Raw genomic sequence first — 15,526 nt, 5'->3', positions numbered from 1 at the left:
TTGGGATTGGGGCATAGTATGAAGGTATAGTGATCTCTGAGTCAAGGAGGTGACCCACTAGAAAATATAACGGCCCTCTGGGTCCCAGATCCCTGCCTTGGGTGTAAAGGGAGTAGAGCAGTGGAAAGCTTTGAGTACACCTGTGTGTTTAGTTGCGGCAGAAGCCATATAAACCTGTGGGTAGGAAGAGCTGAGATATTTCGGCATATGGCTGGCAGTGAAATGAGTCTCCTGCAGGCACACCACGTGTGCTTTGGCAGAGGCAAAGGATTTGAAGGCCTTAATTTTTTTATTCCCCGAACATTCAGGGTAAGTATATTTATTGGAGCCATGATAAAGGACAGATGCAAAGCCGATTGTAGGTGTCGCATCATGGTGACATCATCACCCCAGGGACAGGAATAAGAGAAAGAAAGGAGGAGAGAAGTGGGGGAAGCAAGGTTAGTAAAGAGAGAGAAATGTCTGACAAAACAGGTCAGGAGGCCAAAAGGCCATGATGTGAAAACAGGTAGGTTGTCCATCTGTCTATGTCACTGGGATATAAATGGATGGGAAAACAGTCCTGGGCAGGCCCAACTCAGGGCTACCAAGGAAAATGTGGGGAAGCAGTGAACATCTTCAGAAGCCACAGAGGCCAAAAACAGGATATTAAACATCTGTTGTATAGAGGAGTCAGGCCAAGGATAGACAGAGTTATAAAACGACCAACAAAGTAACTCAATCAATCAAAGCATAAATGGTCCTTATTGATCTAGTAAATGCCTGTGAGTTCTCCAAAGTTCCCTTTTCTGTCAAATAAATGCATCTTATCCAATAGAGTATAATGAATTCTCTCCATGAGCATCACCGCATCAACTCTGCAGAACTGTGGTCAATGGTACTGTGAGGGATTTCCAATGTAGGGCAATAGCCCATAGGGTGGATATACAAATGCTATGGATTAGCCTCATAACCTCAGTCTGAACTCCCGAGATAGGGGCTCCCAGTAGGCAGGACTGCATAGACAGATGCACCGGAGCACCTGCCACTGCAGAGGCAACTTCAGAAATGTTGTGCCACACCAATGAGAGGCTTGGGCAGGCCCAAAATATATGCATTAGAGTACCAGCAAAGCCACAGCCCCGGAAACAAAGGTGGGACGTCCCTGGATACATGGCGTGTAGTCTAGATGGGGTATGATACCATCTGGTTATTACTTGGAGGGCCGTCTCACGAACAGAAAGAGATCTAGAGCTCTTACACACATTATCCACCATGGAATCCCAATCCTCATCAGAAAAAGTGACATCACTATCAGCCTCCCATTTCTGTCTATAAAGAGGGGGTGAGGGAAAGAAAGTAACCAAAAATTGGCGATACAAATCTGAAATAAGACCCCTGCCCCTAGGAGAGTCACGGCTAATACATTCAAAAAATGAAATCGGAGATGAAGGCGTAAGACCAAAATGTGAATTAAAAAAATGTCTAATCTGTCGATAATGATAATATTCACGAAGCGGAATATCAAAAAGTATGCGTAGCATCTCAAAAGTGATACAAGATCCTCCTCTCTGAAAGTCAGATAACCTAATAAAGGACCTATCATACCACCAACGGAATACCTGTGAAGATGAGAATGCTGTAATAAAATTTGGGTCACCAAAAAATGATGAACCTGGTGAGACAGAGGAGACAAGATTCAATTTAAGTTTATAACGGGACCAAAACATCAATGATTGGGCAACAATGGAATTATAGAGCAATAACGAGGGGGGGGGGAATTATAGACCATAATACACGTGGTAAATAGAATGGATGTATAGACTGAGATTCAAATCTGATCCATGGGACCTGGGAAGTAATAGTCACCCATTGTGATAGCTGTGCGAAACGGGCTGACAGGTAGTAAAGCCAGAAATTTGGGAGACCTAGGCCTCCCACCCATTGTGACCGGTAGAGGACCGATGAAGTAAAACGATGGCGTTTGTTACGCCAAATAAAATGATTAATAATCCATTGAAAGTGATCTAAGAACGTTTATGAGACAGGGATTGGGAGTGATCTAAATAAAGTAATTTAGGGAAGACATTCATTGTTACTGCCGTGACTCTGCCCAAGAATGAGATAGGGGATCCATGCCAGATCTTCAATAGAGGTGAGAGGCGTGACACACATGGTGGCCAATTAGCAGCAAATAATTTTGAGTATCTGGGGGTGAGGTTTATACCTAGGTATGAAATCTGATCTGTGGCCCAACGAAATGGAAAAGAATTGCGGAGAGATGCACCCAGGGAATCAGGAACATTAATAGGCAGAACTACTGATTTAGTAAAATTTACAGTAAGACCTGATACTGTTACAAAGTCATTCAATAATGAGCAGAAGTCAGGCAATGACACCAACAGTTTAGTAAGGAAAAGCATAACATCATCTGCATACAGTGAAATGACCAAGATGGCAACGGAGCAACATGCCATCTAAGAGCTCCGTCGCCCCACTGCCTAATCCGCTGCCATCCGGGCGGCAACGGACACTACGAGGGCCCCGACACACCTGCGGCCCCTAGTGAAGCATCCGGGATGGGTCCCAAGCAGTTTTGGCCCCCTCCGAAATAGCGGCCTACTACAATCGGCGAAGCCGCGGCCTCGATTTATTCGCGGGCCGACTTGCGGCACCGCCGCCGAATCGCGGTGCCGCCGCTCCGTCCCTCGGCTCCTGCCCTCTGACACACAGTAGGGTGGTCCTCCCCAGGCGGCCCCTGACCCTCTCCACCGTCTCCAGGGCCACAGCAGCCTGACACAAGGTGACAACAACCACCCCACCAAAGATCAGCAAGCAAGGACCACCAAGCTGACAGCAGCCCAGGACCACCCCAGGATACCTGCACAGCAGCACCACCAGATCGGGTAAGCTGCCACCACCGATCCCCACAGACCTGCCAGCCTCCGCAGAGCCCTCCTCACTAGCCCTGTGTCCATCCCTGACCACCAGGAACCAGCTCAGGCCCACTGATTTCTGCTCCGCTGCCCAACCCATACATCGGTTCTGGGTCCACCCCTGGACACCCTGCACCCAGCTACCGGGCACCCAGCTACCACCCCTGGACACCCAGCACCCAGCTACCGGGCACCCAGCTACCGGACACCCAGCTACCACCCCTGGACACCAAGCTACCAGGCACCCAGCTACCACCCCTGGACACCCAGCTACCGGGCACCCAGCTACCACCCCTGGACACCCAGCACCCAGATACCGGACACCCAGCTACCACCTCTGGACACCCAACACCCGGACCACCCAGCGAATCAAGACGTCGCCCAACGAATCTCCCGGACCCGGACCACCCAGTGAATCTCCAGTCACCGAGCCGCCAGCATAACCAGACGCCGTGCCTACCAACACCCCCAGACATCGCACCCTACGACCCCTCCACTCGCCGATCCACCGGACCCACTGAAGACCCCTCGGACGCCAGCATACTGCACCCACAGATTGCAGCCAGCCAGCTGCTGCCCTTTACTCCCACTCTCCCCCTACAGAAGGACTCTAGTGGACTCCATGGTGATACAGACTCTCCACATCACCTCGCCCTGACCCGTTTCCCTTCACCTCCCCTGACCCGAACAGCACTGCACTCACCCCAGCATGCCACCTGCACTTCTCCTCCTCGTTTTCCTCTCCTCCATCCCAAAAATCGCCTCCCTCTACCCGCCCACCCCCCCAAAACAGCTCTACATTGCCCCTTCACTTCTGCCCTCTCCCCACTACGGCACTCACCACCTCCTCCTGGTACTCCACTCCTCGGTCGACCCACGTGCCACCACTACCAGACCCACACGCTCCTGCACCTCCCATTCCCATGCCACCCTCCTCACCCTTCTCCTTCTCCTATCCGCTGGGGACATCTCCCCGAACCCTGGCCCCTCACCACCTCTCCCCCCTTCCAGGAACCCCCCCTCCAGGGACCCCCCTGCCCCCGCCAGCCGCCGCAACCCCCTCAACCTCATACCTGTGCACCTCCTCCCCGCATCCATCCCCTCTCTCTCGGTTGCACTTCTGAACGCCCGTTCGGTTTGCAACAAACTAACTGCCATCCATGACCTCTTTATCTCCCGCTCCCTCAACCTCCTAGCCATCACCGAAACCTGGGTACAGGCCACTGACACTACCTCCCCTGCGGCACTCTCCCATGGAGGTCTCGTCTGGTCCCATTCACCAAGACTGAGCGGTCACAAAGGTGGTGGTGTCGGCCTGCTCCTATCACCGCTGAGCACCTTCCAGGTCCTCCCTAACCCCCCCTCCCTAACCTTCTCCTCCTTCGAGGCTCATTGCATCCGGCTCTTCTCCCCCACCCCCCTAAGGATCGCAGTGATCTACAGGCCCCCCGGATCCATAGCCCGCTTCCTGGATGACTTCGCCGCCTGGCTTCCCTTCTTCCTCTCCTCTGAGCTACCGACCATCATCCTCGGGGACTTCAATATCCCCATCAACGACAACACCCCAGCTACCTCCCAACTCCTCCACCTAACCTCCTCCTTCGCGCTCACACAATACACTCAATCCTCCACCCACATCAATGGGAACACCCTGGACCTCGTCTTCTCCCACCTCTGTACCCTTAACCACTTTACTAACACCTCCTTCCCTCTCTCCGACCACCACCTCCTCACGTTCTCCATCTCCCCTTCCCCTAACTCCCCCCCCCAGTGCGCCAAACCATCACCAGCCGCAACCTCCGCAACCTGCACCCGGCCCCCCTCCACTCGGCTGCCGACCGCTTACACGACAGCATCCTTCCACTGTCATGTCCTGACCTAGCCACCACCGCGTACAACGACTCACTATCAGCTACCCTAGACTCTCTGGCACCCCTAATCACACGCAACATCAAACCCAGACTGCTCCAACCATGGCAGAACGACCATACTAAATGCCTCAAACGTCGCAGTCGTGCGCTGGAGAGACTATGGCGCAAAACCAGGTCCCCTCATGCATTCTCCCTCTACAAATCTTCCTTCCTCACCTACACCTCCTCCCTCCACACCGACAAGCAGGCCTACTTCGTTAACCTGATCAACACCCTCTCCACCTGCCCTCGCCGACTCTTCTCCACCTTCAACTCCCTGCTCTCCCCCCCCCCCTCCTCCACTCAGTACCTCACTTACCGCCCACGAGATTGCCACTCATCTCCACAACAAGATTGACGCAATCCGCAAGGACATAGTCAACTTGCAATCTACCTCCCCATCTAGCCTCCCCCCTTCCATCACCCCCTCATTCCTCCCCTCCTCTGACCTCGCAACGGCACTGCCCCCCACCACACCCAAGGCCCTGCCTACCGTAACCCCCCCATCACTGCACTCCTTCAGCCCTACTACCACTGAGGAAGTCACCAGAGTCTTCTCAGAAGCCCGCCTCACTACCTGCCCCCTGGACCCTATCCCCTCTCAACTCCTCCGGTCACCCCCCTCTTCCCTCATCCGCTCCCTTACACACATCTTCAATCTCTCTCTCTCTACTGGCGTCTTCCCCTCCCCCCTAAAACATGCGCACATCACCCCCATCCTGAAAAAGCCCTCCCTGGATCCCACTGACCTCAACAACCTCAGACCAATTTCCCTGCTGCCACTCACTTCCAAGCTCTTTGAGCGCTTGGTCTTCGATCGCCTAAGCGCCCACCTAACTGACAGCAACCTCCTTGACCCACTACAGTCCGGCTTCCGTCCCCTACACTCCACCGAAACTGCCCTCCTCAAAATCACCAACGATCTACTAACCGCCAAAGTCAAAGGCGACTACTCTGTCCTCCTTCTCCTAGACCTCTCCGCAGCCTTTGACACAGTCGACCACCCCCTCCTCCTTAATAAACTACTCTCCCTTGGCATCAGAGACACCGCTCTCTCCTGGTTCTCATCCTATCTATCCCAACGCTCCTTCAGCATTTCCTACAACGATGCCACCTCCTCTTCCCTCCCCCTCTTTGTTGGGGTCCCCCAGGGCTCTGTCCTTGGACCCCTTCTCTTCTCCATCTACACCTCCTTCCTTGGCAAACTCATACACTCCCACGGCTTCAATTACCACCTCTACGCTGATGATACTCAAATCTACCTCTCCACCCCCCACCTCACCCCCACATTCTCCGCCCGCATCACTCACCTCCTAAACGACATCTCTGACTGGATGTCGCTCCATTTCCTCAAGCTCAACCTCTCCAAAACCGAGCTTCTCGTCTTCCCCCCAGCCCGCGCCCCCCCCCCCCATCCTTCCATCACTACCAACAACACCATCATCAATCCCGTCCAGCAAGCCAAGGTCCTTGGCGTCATTCTGGACTCAAACCTTTCCTTTCAACCTCATGTCAAATCACTTACAAACACATGCAGGCTCCACCTCCGGAACATCGCCAAGATACGCACCTTCTTTACCCCAGACACCACTAAACTACTCGTACACTCCCTGATTATCTCACGCCTGGACTACTGCAACTCCCTACTCACCGGCCTACCCCAGTGCAAACTCTCCCCGCTTCAGACCATCCTGAACTCAGCTGCCAGACTCATCCACCTCACCAGCCGCTCCACCTCTGCCACCCCCCTCTGCCTCTCCCTCCACTGGCTCCCCATTGCCCAACGCATTAAATTCAAATTGCTCACTCTGACCTATAAGGCCGTTCACAACACTGCCCCTAACTACCTCACCGACCCGATTCCCAGGTACCACCCTACCCGTACCCTTCGCTCTTCACAGGACCTCCTATCTTGCTCCCTGGTCTCCTCCTCCCACGCACGATTGCAAGACTTCTCCAGGTCCTCCCCCATCCTCTGGAACTCACTACCCCAATCCATCAGACTGTCACCCTCCCTTCTCACCTTCAGGCACTCCCTGAAAACCCACCTCTTCAGGGAAGCCTACCCCACCCTCACCTAACAGCCGCTGCCCTTCCCTCCTCCTACCACTCCATCCCCCACAGCCATTTCCTCCTGTACCTCTACCCCCTCCCTCCTAGATTGTAAGCTCGAAAGAGTAGGGCCCTCTTACCCCTTGTGTGCTGTTTGATGTTACTGTACTGTTTCATGTATTGTCCCCCCTCTATTGTACAGCGCTGAGCAAACCCTTTAGCGCTATATAAACTCGATAAATAAATAAATAATAAAATACATACAAATTGTGAAATGTGAACCAATAATGGGTAACCAGAAATGTCTGAGTGTGATTATTGCAATTGCCAAGGGTTCCAAAACAAGCGCCAATAATAAGGGTGAAAGAGGACAACCCTGACGGGTACCTCCGCCTAGTGTACAAAATACAGAATTGCAGCCTGGAAGTCTTATTCTTGTTTTGGGGGGAGTCGTACAAAGCATGTACCCCAGACAGAAATTCATCACTAAAGCCCATCTTCTGCAGTAATGAAAACAAGTATGGCCAGAGGACACTATCAAAGGCCTTGTTAATGTCCCGGCTCAGCAACAAAACTTCTTTAGAATGCAAATTGGCGTCCTGAATAACATTTAATGTGAGAGGAATATTGTCCGTGATAAGTCTGCCGGGAATAAATCCCGATTGGTCCGGTGAGACCAAAGAGGAGATAATAGGGGCCAACTTATCTGCCAGAATGCGGCTAAATATTTTCAGATCATTGTTCATCACTGAGATTGGTCTATAGTTTTGAGGTAAATGATGGTCTTTCAGGGGTTTAGGTAATAGAGACAGGTTAGCCAAGAGTATCTCCTCAGGAAACCTACTGCCCTGCAAAACATCATTGAATAATGACATCAAAGAGAGAGCCAATGTAGGAGCAAAATGTTTATAATAACTGGCCGTGAACCCATCAGGGCCGGTGCTGTGGAAGTTCTGAGTGTGCTAATCACACAGGATATTTCCTTCAAAGTGCATGGGGCATTGGGAGAGGATATCTGAGAGGGTGAGAGAGTGGGGAGGGGTATAGAATCAAGCCATGAGCCATTTGAGGAAGCGGAAGTTGGTTGGGGGGAGCTAACAGGGTGTAATACAAATTTTCAAAAATACCCAGGACTTCACGAGGAAGAGAGGAGATACTGCCGGATTTAGTACATAACTTGTAGATATGTGGGGGTCGTATTGAAAGGTTTAATTTCTGTGCCAACACAGTAGACGCTGTAAAAAAGCGTAGAGCTTTTTTAGTTTTCTGGGAAAGTAAAGTATTCAGTTCTAGACGCTTTTGCAATATCATCGTTTTGTTAAGTAGAGATGGATTGCCATCATGAGCCCTATAATGTGATTCTAATTCTTGGGTAAGTTTCTGAATTTGTTTCCACCGCTCTCTATTTCTAGAAGAAGTCATAGAAATAAGGTGACCTCGCAGGACCACCTTATGGGCTACCCACAAGATGGCCGGGGAGATATCAGGAGTTGTGTTTGACTGAAAGTATTCTTGAATGGAAGTAACTACTTCATGGCGGGTGTTAGTATCCGTAAGCATAGAGTCGTTAAGTCTCCAGGAGTAGGGAGTAGGGGCTAGACCTATAAAAGTGATAGACAGCGCGATAATATTATGATCTGACCAGGGGCTTAAATGAATGCAAGCTTTCCTAGAGTTAGCCAGCAGAATGGGGGAGCAATAGATATAATCTAGTCTAGCATAAGAGTCATGTGGGTGGGAGTAAAATGAATAATCTCTAGCTCCAACATTATGTGCCCTCCAGGAGTCTACCAGTTGAAGTGTGTCTTTTTTGGTAAGGAATTTTGGGAAGGCCTGGGAGGATGGTGAGGATGAGCTTTGGTCCAAAAGGGGGTTAACTACCAAATAAAATCACCTCCCACCAATAAATGAGGGGATAGAAACCTATCAAGAATTTTGAAATAAATGGGAAAAGTAGGATGCTTGTGCCGAATTTGGTGCATAGACATTAGCGATCGTGAGTTCACGACCCGAGAGGGTGCCTTTAGGAATGATAAATCTGCTCTCAGGGTCACGTGCCCGAGGGTTTTTTTTACTACAAACACATGAGAATAACATCCCGTGCCCTGCTCGTCCCGGGGAACTCTGGTAAGTACCTGCTGATCTATCAGGTCCCCAATTAGGACACGCAGGGCCTGACCCTTTCCCGATCCTTGGGAAGGTGGGTTACCAGATACCTGATGGGGGACTGAAGTTGAACTCCAACCTGTACCCCTTCTTGATCAAGTCCAGGATGTACAGTTTAGAGAAGATTGAAGTCTACTGAGGGAGAAAGGTCCCCAGTCTTCTTTCCATTGGGACGTTCAAGTCATTGAGATGAGACTTGGTGGGCCTTGAGGAGGATTGAATAAGATTCCTCCTCTTCCCCTATTCTTGTGCCCTGTCCAATGTTTCTTAGGCTGAACCTCCTTAGCCTGCTGGGCATGTGTTTTTCAACAAAAAACCCTACTAGAGTAAAACCTTTTCTTACTCTCTGGGAATGTCCTCTTGTTATGGGCTGTACATTCCAGAGCCTCCTCGAGACCTGGACCAAAAAGATTATCGCCAATAAAGGGTAAGGCACAAAGGTGCAGTTTGAATGCTGAGTTCCCTGCCCAGGTTTTTAACCAAAATGCCCTTTAAGCTGAATTCACTAGGGAAACCAACTGCTTTAAACAGCAAAGGAAATTATTTATTTATTTCAGGTACTTATATAGCGCTGTCAGTTTACGCAGCGCTTTACATATATATTGTACATTCACATCAGTGCCTAACCCTCAAGGGGCGTACAATCTAATATCCCTAACTCACATTCATACATACACATACTAGGGACAATTTTGACAGGAGCCAATTAACCTACCAGCATGTCTTTGGAGTGTGGGAGGAAACCGGAGTACCCAGAGAAAACCCATGCAGGCACAGGGAGAACATGCAAACTCCAACTTCACTAGGGCAGAGGTTCAAGCCGCTAGCTTAACTGATTTGGCCGAGGCATCCACAAGGAAAGAAACTGCTTTAAACAGCAAAGGAAATTATTTCAGGATTTGCTGCCTGGAGGTCCCTGCCGAGAGATGCGACTAACTGGGTAAGCCAGTATTCCATATTTCTGGCGACACCGGTAGCCGATAAAACTGGCCTAAAGCTGATGGAAGTGGAATCCCAGGTCCTACGGAGTAAGACTTCATCCCTTTTATCCATAGGGTCTTTCAGAGCCCCCATATCTTCAAATGCTAAGTCTGTCCTTTTAGAGACTTTAGATAAGGGGGTGTCTAATTTCTGAACCTTGTTCCATTGCTGGGACCTGTTATCCTAAAAAGGAAACCTCCTTTTAAGATTACTTGTGAAAAAGGGTTTCCTCTCAGGGCTTTCCCATTCCTGCTTAATGGTATCAACCAGGGAACTATGGACTGGAAAGACACTAGTCTTTCTAGCATACAAACCTTGATACATGAGGTCATGCTTAGATAGGCAAACATCCTCCTCCTCGATCTCTAAGGTATTGTAGATAGCTTTAAGGAGGTCGTCCACATCTTCCAGGGGCAATTTGTTCCTGGAACCTCTGGAGGAGCAAACTTCACCATTCTCATCTTATGAGCCTGAATCTACCCGGGACCTAGGATCCTCCTCCGGGTCCTCCCCCCCTCTTAATGCATCTGCTACCTCCGAACCCGCCGATTGGGTCCAAGGACCCAGTGGCGACTGCATTTTTCCAACAGGGATCTAAAGGATTGAAATGTAGACAACATGTCATCCTTAATGGAGGTGAGCACTTTATGGCACGCTGTAAATGACTTATCCTTAATTAGGCTAGCCACACAATTGCAGCATAAGGGTTTTTCCCAAGCTGAACCCAATTTAGCTGCACAAACTGCACACTTCTTATTGGGGGTCTGACTCTGCACCTTGTCCTGGACTTTAACCTACAATAGGCAAGAAAAAACACAATACAGAAAATAATCAGCCCAGGGCCCCTCATACAAAACCACTGTGCTGGGGGAGCAAGAAAAGGAAGTGTGCCCACCAGGGTCAGCAAGAGGGATCAGAGTCCCCAAGCTTACCTTAGAGGAGCCAGTGACTGAAGGACCAGGATATGCCTGAGAAGTGCCAGCGCCTTCCATCCATCCCTCTTGGTGTAGAGCCACAGGCTCTACTGGGTCTGTACACCAGACTGGCTGCCTAACCAGATGCTAGTGTTGCTATGGAGACTGGGACAACGAGTCTTCGGTGCCCATCGCTGACGTCACTGCAGCAAGAACTTCCAGTTCCTGGACAGCACTCAGAAGTTGTGGCTACACGCACGCCCGCTTGGCAGTCACTGCCCCACTGTGCATCGGATGCTGGAGCCCCCCCACCCCCGCACGGGAAGGAGAACGACAGGCATCAAAGGTCCTGGACCCCCCAGGACATCCCCGATGGTCATCATCCACTGAGGCATGGAAAGATATCAGGAGCGCAGACCCACTCCCCCTGAAGGGATCACGTCGGGCAGGAGGAAGTAAGACAGACCAGGAGCCACCAGCAACCTCTAGGGCCCAGGACTTCAACAATCAGTTCCTTGATGACTGCACCCATCCTTGCAGAGGAAACACTAAAAACTCAGGAGGGAGGCCTGGTGGTCCGCCTTTTATAGTACTGTGCTTACGTGTTTCCTGTCCCAGAGGGAGGAGCTCTGTCTCAGGAAGGATGCCCTGGAGGACGTTTGGAGAAATGAACATTAGAGTGTCTGAGAGACAAAAGCCAGAAATAGATCAGTGGCTGCATGCACGCCTCATTGTTAGGCTGCAGGTAGAGAGGCAGAGATGAGGCAGGATTTATCATGAAATACAAATTAAAGTGTATTATTTTCAAAACAGCCAAGAATATTTCACAAGGTCTGAAAAGTATGTAAGTCATCGAGTTATTCCCCAATTTAAGAAGAAGAGCATAACTGCAGGTAGTAAATGTAAGAGAGGAGTTGCAGATGATACGATGGTGGGTAATATCTACAGGAGAGGAGTAAGGAGGTATGAGAGTGATCGGTACGTACAGGAGAGGAGTACGGAGGTATGAGAGTGATCGGTATGTACAGGAGAGGAGTACGGAGGTATGAGAATGATCGGTATGTACAGGAGAGGAGTACGGAGGTATGACAGTGATGGGTATGTACAGGAGAGGAGTACGGAGGTATGACAGTGATCGGTATGTACAGGAGTGGAGTACGGAGGTATGACAGTGACTGGTATGTACAGGAGAGGAGTACGGAGGTATGACAGTGATGGGTATGTACAGGAGAGGAGTGTGGAGGTATGACAGTGATGGGTATGTACAGGAGAGGAGTACGGAGGTATGACAGTGATGGGTATGTACAGGAGAGGAGTACGGAGGTATGACAGTGATGGGTATGTACAGGAGAGGAGTACGGAGGTATGACAGTGATGGGTATGTACAGGAGAGGAGTACGGAGGTATGACAGTGATGGGTATGTACAGGAGAGGAGTACGGAGGTATGATAGTGATGGGTACGTACAGGAGAGGAGTACGGAGGTATGACAGTGATGGGTACGTACAGGAGCGGAGTACGGAGGTATGACCGTTCCCAGGGAGGAGTATCTCAGGAAGGGTCTATACTCCACCATAACTCTGGTTCTCGGAGTGTCAGGTCCCAGCAGGTTCTCCTGGTGTCTCTCCTGTTATTCTGTCTCGGACACATTAGAGGAACATGGTGGGAGATCGGCCTGAATGTCCTTCCTAGGAGGGAATACCGGAGCCATTCTGAGGCCCATTTAATGGCCGGCAATGAGGAGGAAACCAACACTGAGAAGTAGATGCTGAGATATATACAGCATGGGGCAGCACAGTGGCTGAGTGGTTAGCACTTCCACCTGGCAGTACTCGGGTTGTTGGTTCAAATCCCAACCACGGCACCACCTGCCTGGAGTTTGCATGTTCTCCCTGTGCCTGTGTGGGTTTCTGCCGGGTACTCCTGTTTGGTCCCACAATACAAAGACATGCTGGGAGGTGAATTGGCTCCTAAGTTGTCCCTAGTATGTGTATGTATGAATGTGAGCTAGGGACCTTAGATTGTACGCTCCTTGGGGGCGGGGACTGATGGGAATGTACAATATAGATGTAAACTGACGGCGCTATATAAGTACCTGGAATAAATAATAATAATACACCCAGATCATCGATGACGAGGAGGAAGGTTCGGTCACAGATGATTGGTCCGTCTATAGCAGGGACAGGAGCCGGGACCAGGAATAGGAGATCCACCTGACTTACCCGTGTGCTCTGACATGGAGAAGATACCATGCTGGCCCTATGGTGGCCGTGTGTTCAGGATGGAGACCGACAATCACAGGACCTTCTAAAAGCCAATCTAAAATGGCTGAGAGGAAGAAAGTGTTCCCGGGACAGGAAGTGACACAAACAGGAAGTGACAGACAGGAAGTGACTCCTGAAAGATTTAAAATGAAGCTGCAGTATGGAGAGCAGACACTAGATGGTGCTGGTCCAGAAAAAGCTGAATAGTATAAAACAACAGGGAAAAACCTGAAAAGCAAAAGACAATGGCGGCTCGTAAACTTCCTATTTAGCAGCTTGAAGTCATTGTCCCACTCTACATGTTACATCACATCACGTGACTTCCTCAGGAGTTGGCCATCGGACGTACAGCTGCCTATATATACCATTATAATCCTTAATAGACTAATCGGGCGCCATTATGTTGTAGCCTGTCTGTCCCTTATTTGGCCGCCATTTTCCCTTGGTCTAATTTCAATTATATCTTATTTATCACATTACAGCAAAGTGGATTAGACCTCCCTCCTCCATTTTTTTGTAGCCCACCTGTCCCTCCTCCGGCGGCCATTTTTCCTTATTCTGATATGAATGCTGGCACATTTTGAACCCTGATATTAGACATTAGCCGGGTGATTGTATACACACAGCGGGCAGATCTCAATCAATGTCACCCACTAGTCTATACTGTCACAGGGTTGGCCAGCCAATCATGTGGCTTCTATTCTTTCCTTCCAATGACTATTCCTAGTACATAGGACTCATCTTCCATACTACATTCATGATACAACAAGATGGAATCTGTTATAGAATCATTCTACAAATACTGTGACCCGACTTATATCCAGTAATATTGCATAGCCTCATACTTCCTGGTTCCTGTACATACCGATCACTGTCATACCTCCGTACTCCTCTCCTGTACATACCGATCACTGTCATACCCTCCACACTCCTCTCCTGTACGTACCTGTCACGATATGGGAGCCCGCCAATTATTAATCCCCTTATTAATGCCTTGTATCACATGCCCTCAGCATCCCGCTCTGTATTGTTCCAATTGTCCCCTTTGTCACTAGGCCAAATGGCCTAATAAAATTACTCTGGGCCCCCTCCCTCCTGGCCAGCTGCCTGAGAGCTCTCTGCACACCTCACAACTTGCTTTTCATCTGTGCAGACATCATCCCTGCCTCCCCAGGATGTCCCTGTCACCAGCCTGATTCTCCCTGGGGTCTAGTGTTCCCTTCCCCCCTCCCGGTTGCCAAGGCGACCGGGGAGTGTCCTGCAGCAGTTTAAGAGGTGGATGCTGGGAGCTCCGTATTCATTCCGGTGTGCAGTCAGCAAAGGATCTCAAGCTTCGGCGAGACCTTTGGGACTAGACTCTGCAAGTCTACTCCAGCCTCACAGAGACCCCACAAGAGGGAAGAGACAACCAGAGAAGGCCTACCTGTGATTGCGAGAGACCCCACAGAAGGGGGAGAGACTATCCCAGCCTGCCTGCTTTTTGCCAGAGACCCCACAGAAGAGGGAGAGACTACCACAGCCCGTCTGCCAGAGCAAGAGGCCATCTGCCTGATCCGGACTCCACAGGTACCTGTGTTCTGCTTCTACCCCTGGGAGACCAGGCACCCTGTTGGATCCGTGAGTACCTGCTGCCCCACTGTGTTACCTGAACTGTTGCGGTGGTGACTCCTCGCACCCCTCTCCTGTGTTGGACTACCCCTGTTACAGGGACACCCCCTTGGCTCTCCTAGTGGACTATAAGTGGGTGGGGCCCCCTCGTTACCATTTAGTGACAAATCCACCCTCTCTGTCACCCCCCGTATTGAAGGACTGCCGTCTGTTTGTCTTAAAAAAGCTTTGTGCGTCTGCCATCCACTCTGTGTGTTCTGTCCAGCCTTTCCTCCGTCACAGTACCGATCACTGTCATACCTCCGTACTTCTCTCCTGTACATACCAATCACTGTCATACCTCCGTACTCCTCTCCTGTACATACCTATCACTGTCATACCTCTGTACTCCTCTCCTGTACATACCCATCACTGTCATACCTCCGTACTCCTCTCCTGTACATACCCATCACTGTCATACCTCCGTACTCCTCTCCTGTACGTACCGATCACTGTCATACCTCCGTACTCCTCTCCTGTACATACCCATCACTGTCATACCTCCGTACTCCTCTCCTGTACATACCGATCACTGTCATACCTCCGTACTCCTCTCCTATACGTACCGATCACTGTCATACCTCCACAGTCCTCTCCTGTACATACCGATCACTGTCATACCTCCGTACTCCTCTCCTGTACATACCGAGCACTGTCATACCTCCACACTCCTCTCCT

At 50.4% G+C, this 15,526-nt stretch overlaps 1 protein-coding gene across 1 annotated transcript in view; it reads right to left on the bottom strand.

The window, feature by feature from the left end:
• Positions 1 to 13,237, bottom strand: part of LOC149451030 (uncharacterized) — a 39,602-nt gene extending 26,365 nt beyond the window's left edge. Inside the window, exon 1 of the mRNA XM_089691140.1 lies at positions 13,160 to 13,237. The gene's annotated coding sequence lies outside the window, so the exon portion shown is untranslated. The remainder of the gene's footprint in view (positions 1 to 13,159) is intronic.
• Positions 13,238 to 15,526: the final 2,289 nt, after the last annotated feature.

This window comes from Staurois parvus, unplaced genomic scaffold (genome assembly GCF_062004578.1).
Source record: "Staurois parvus isolate SC_StPar_1 unplaced genomic scaffold, SC_StPar_1.0 ptg000551l, whole genome shotgun sequence".
In the NCBI taxonomy this organism is placed as follows: domain Eukaryota; kingdom Metazoa; phylum Chordata; class Amphibia; order Anura; family Ranidae; genus Staurois; species Staurois parvus.
Note: the sequence above shows the minus strand (reverse complement) of the source record. Positions and strands in the feature narration are given on the sequence as shown.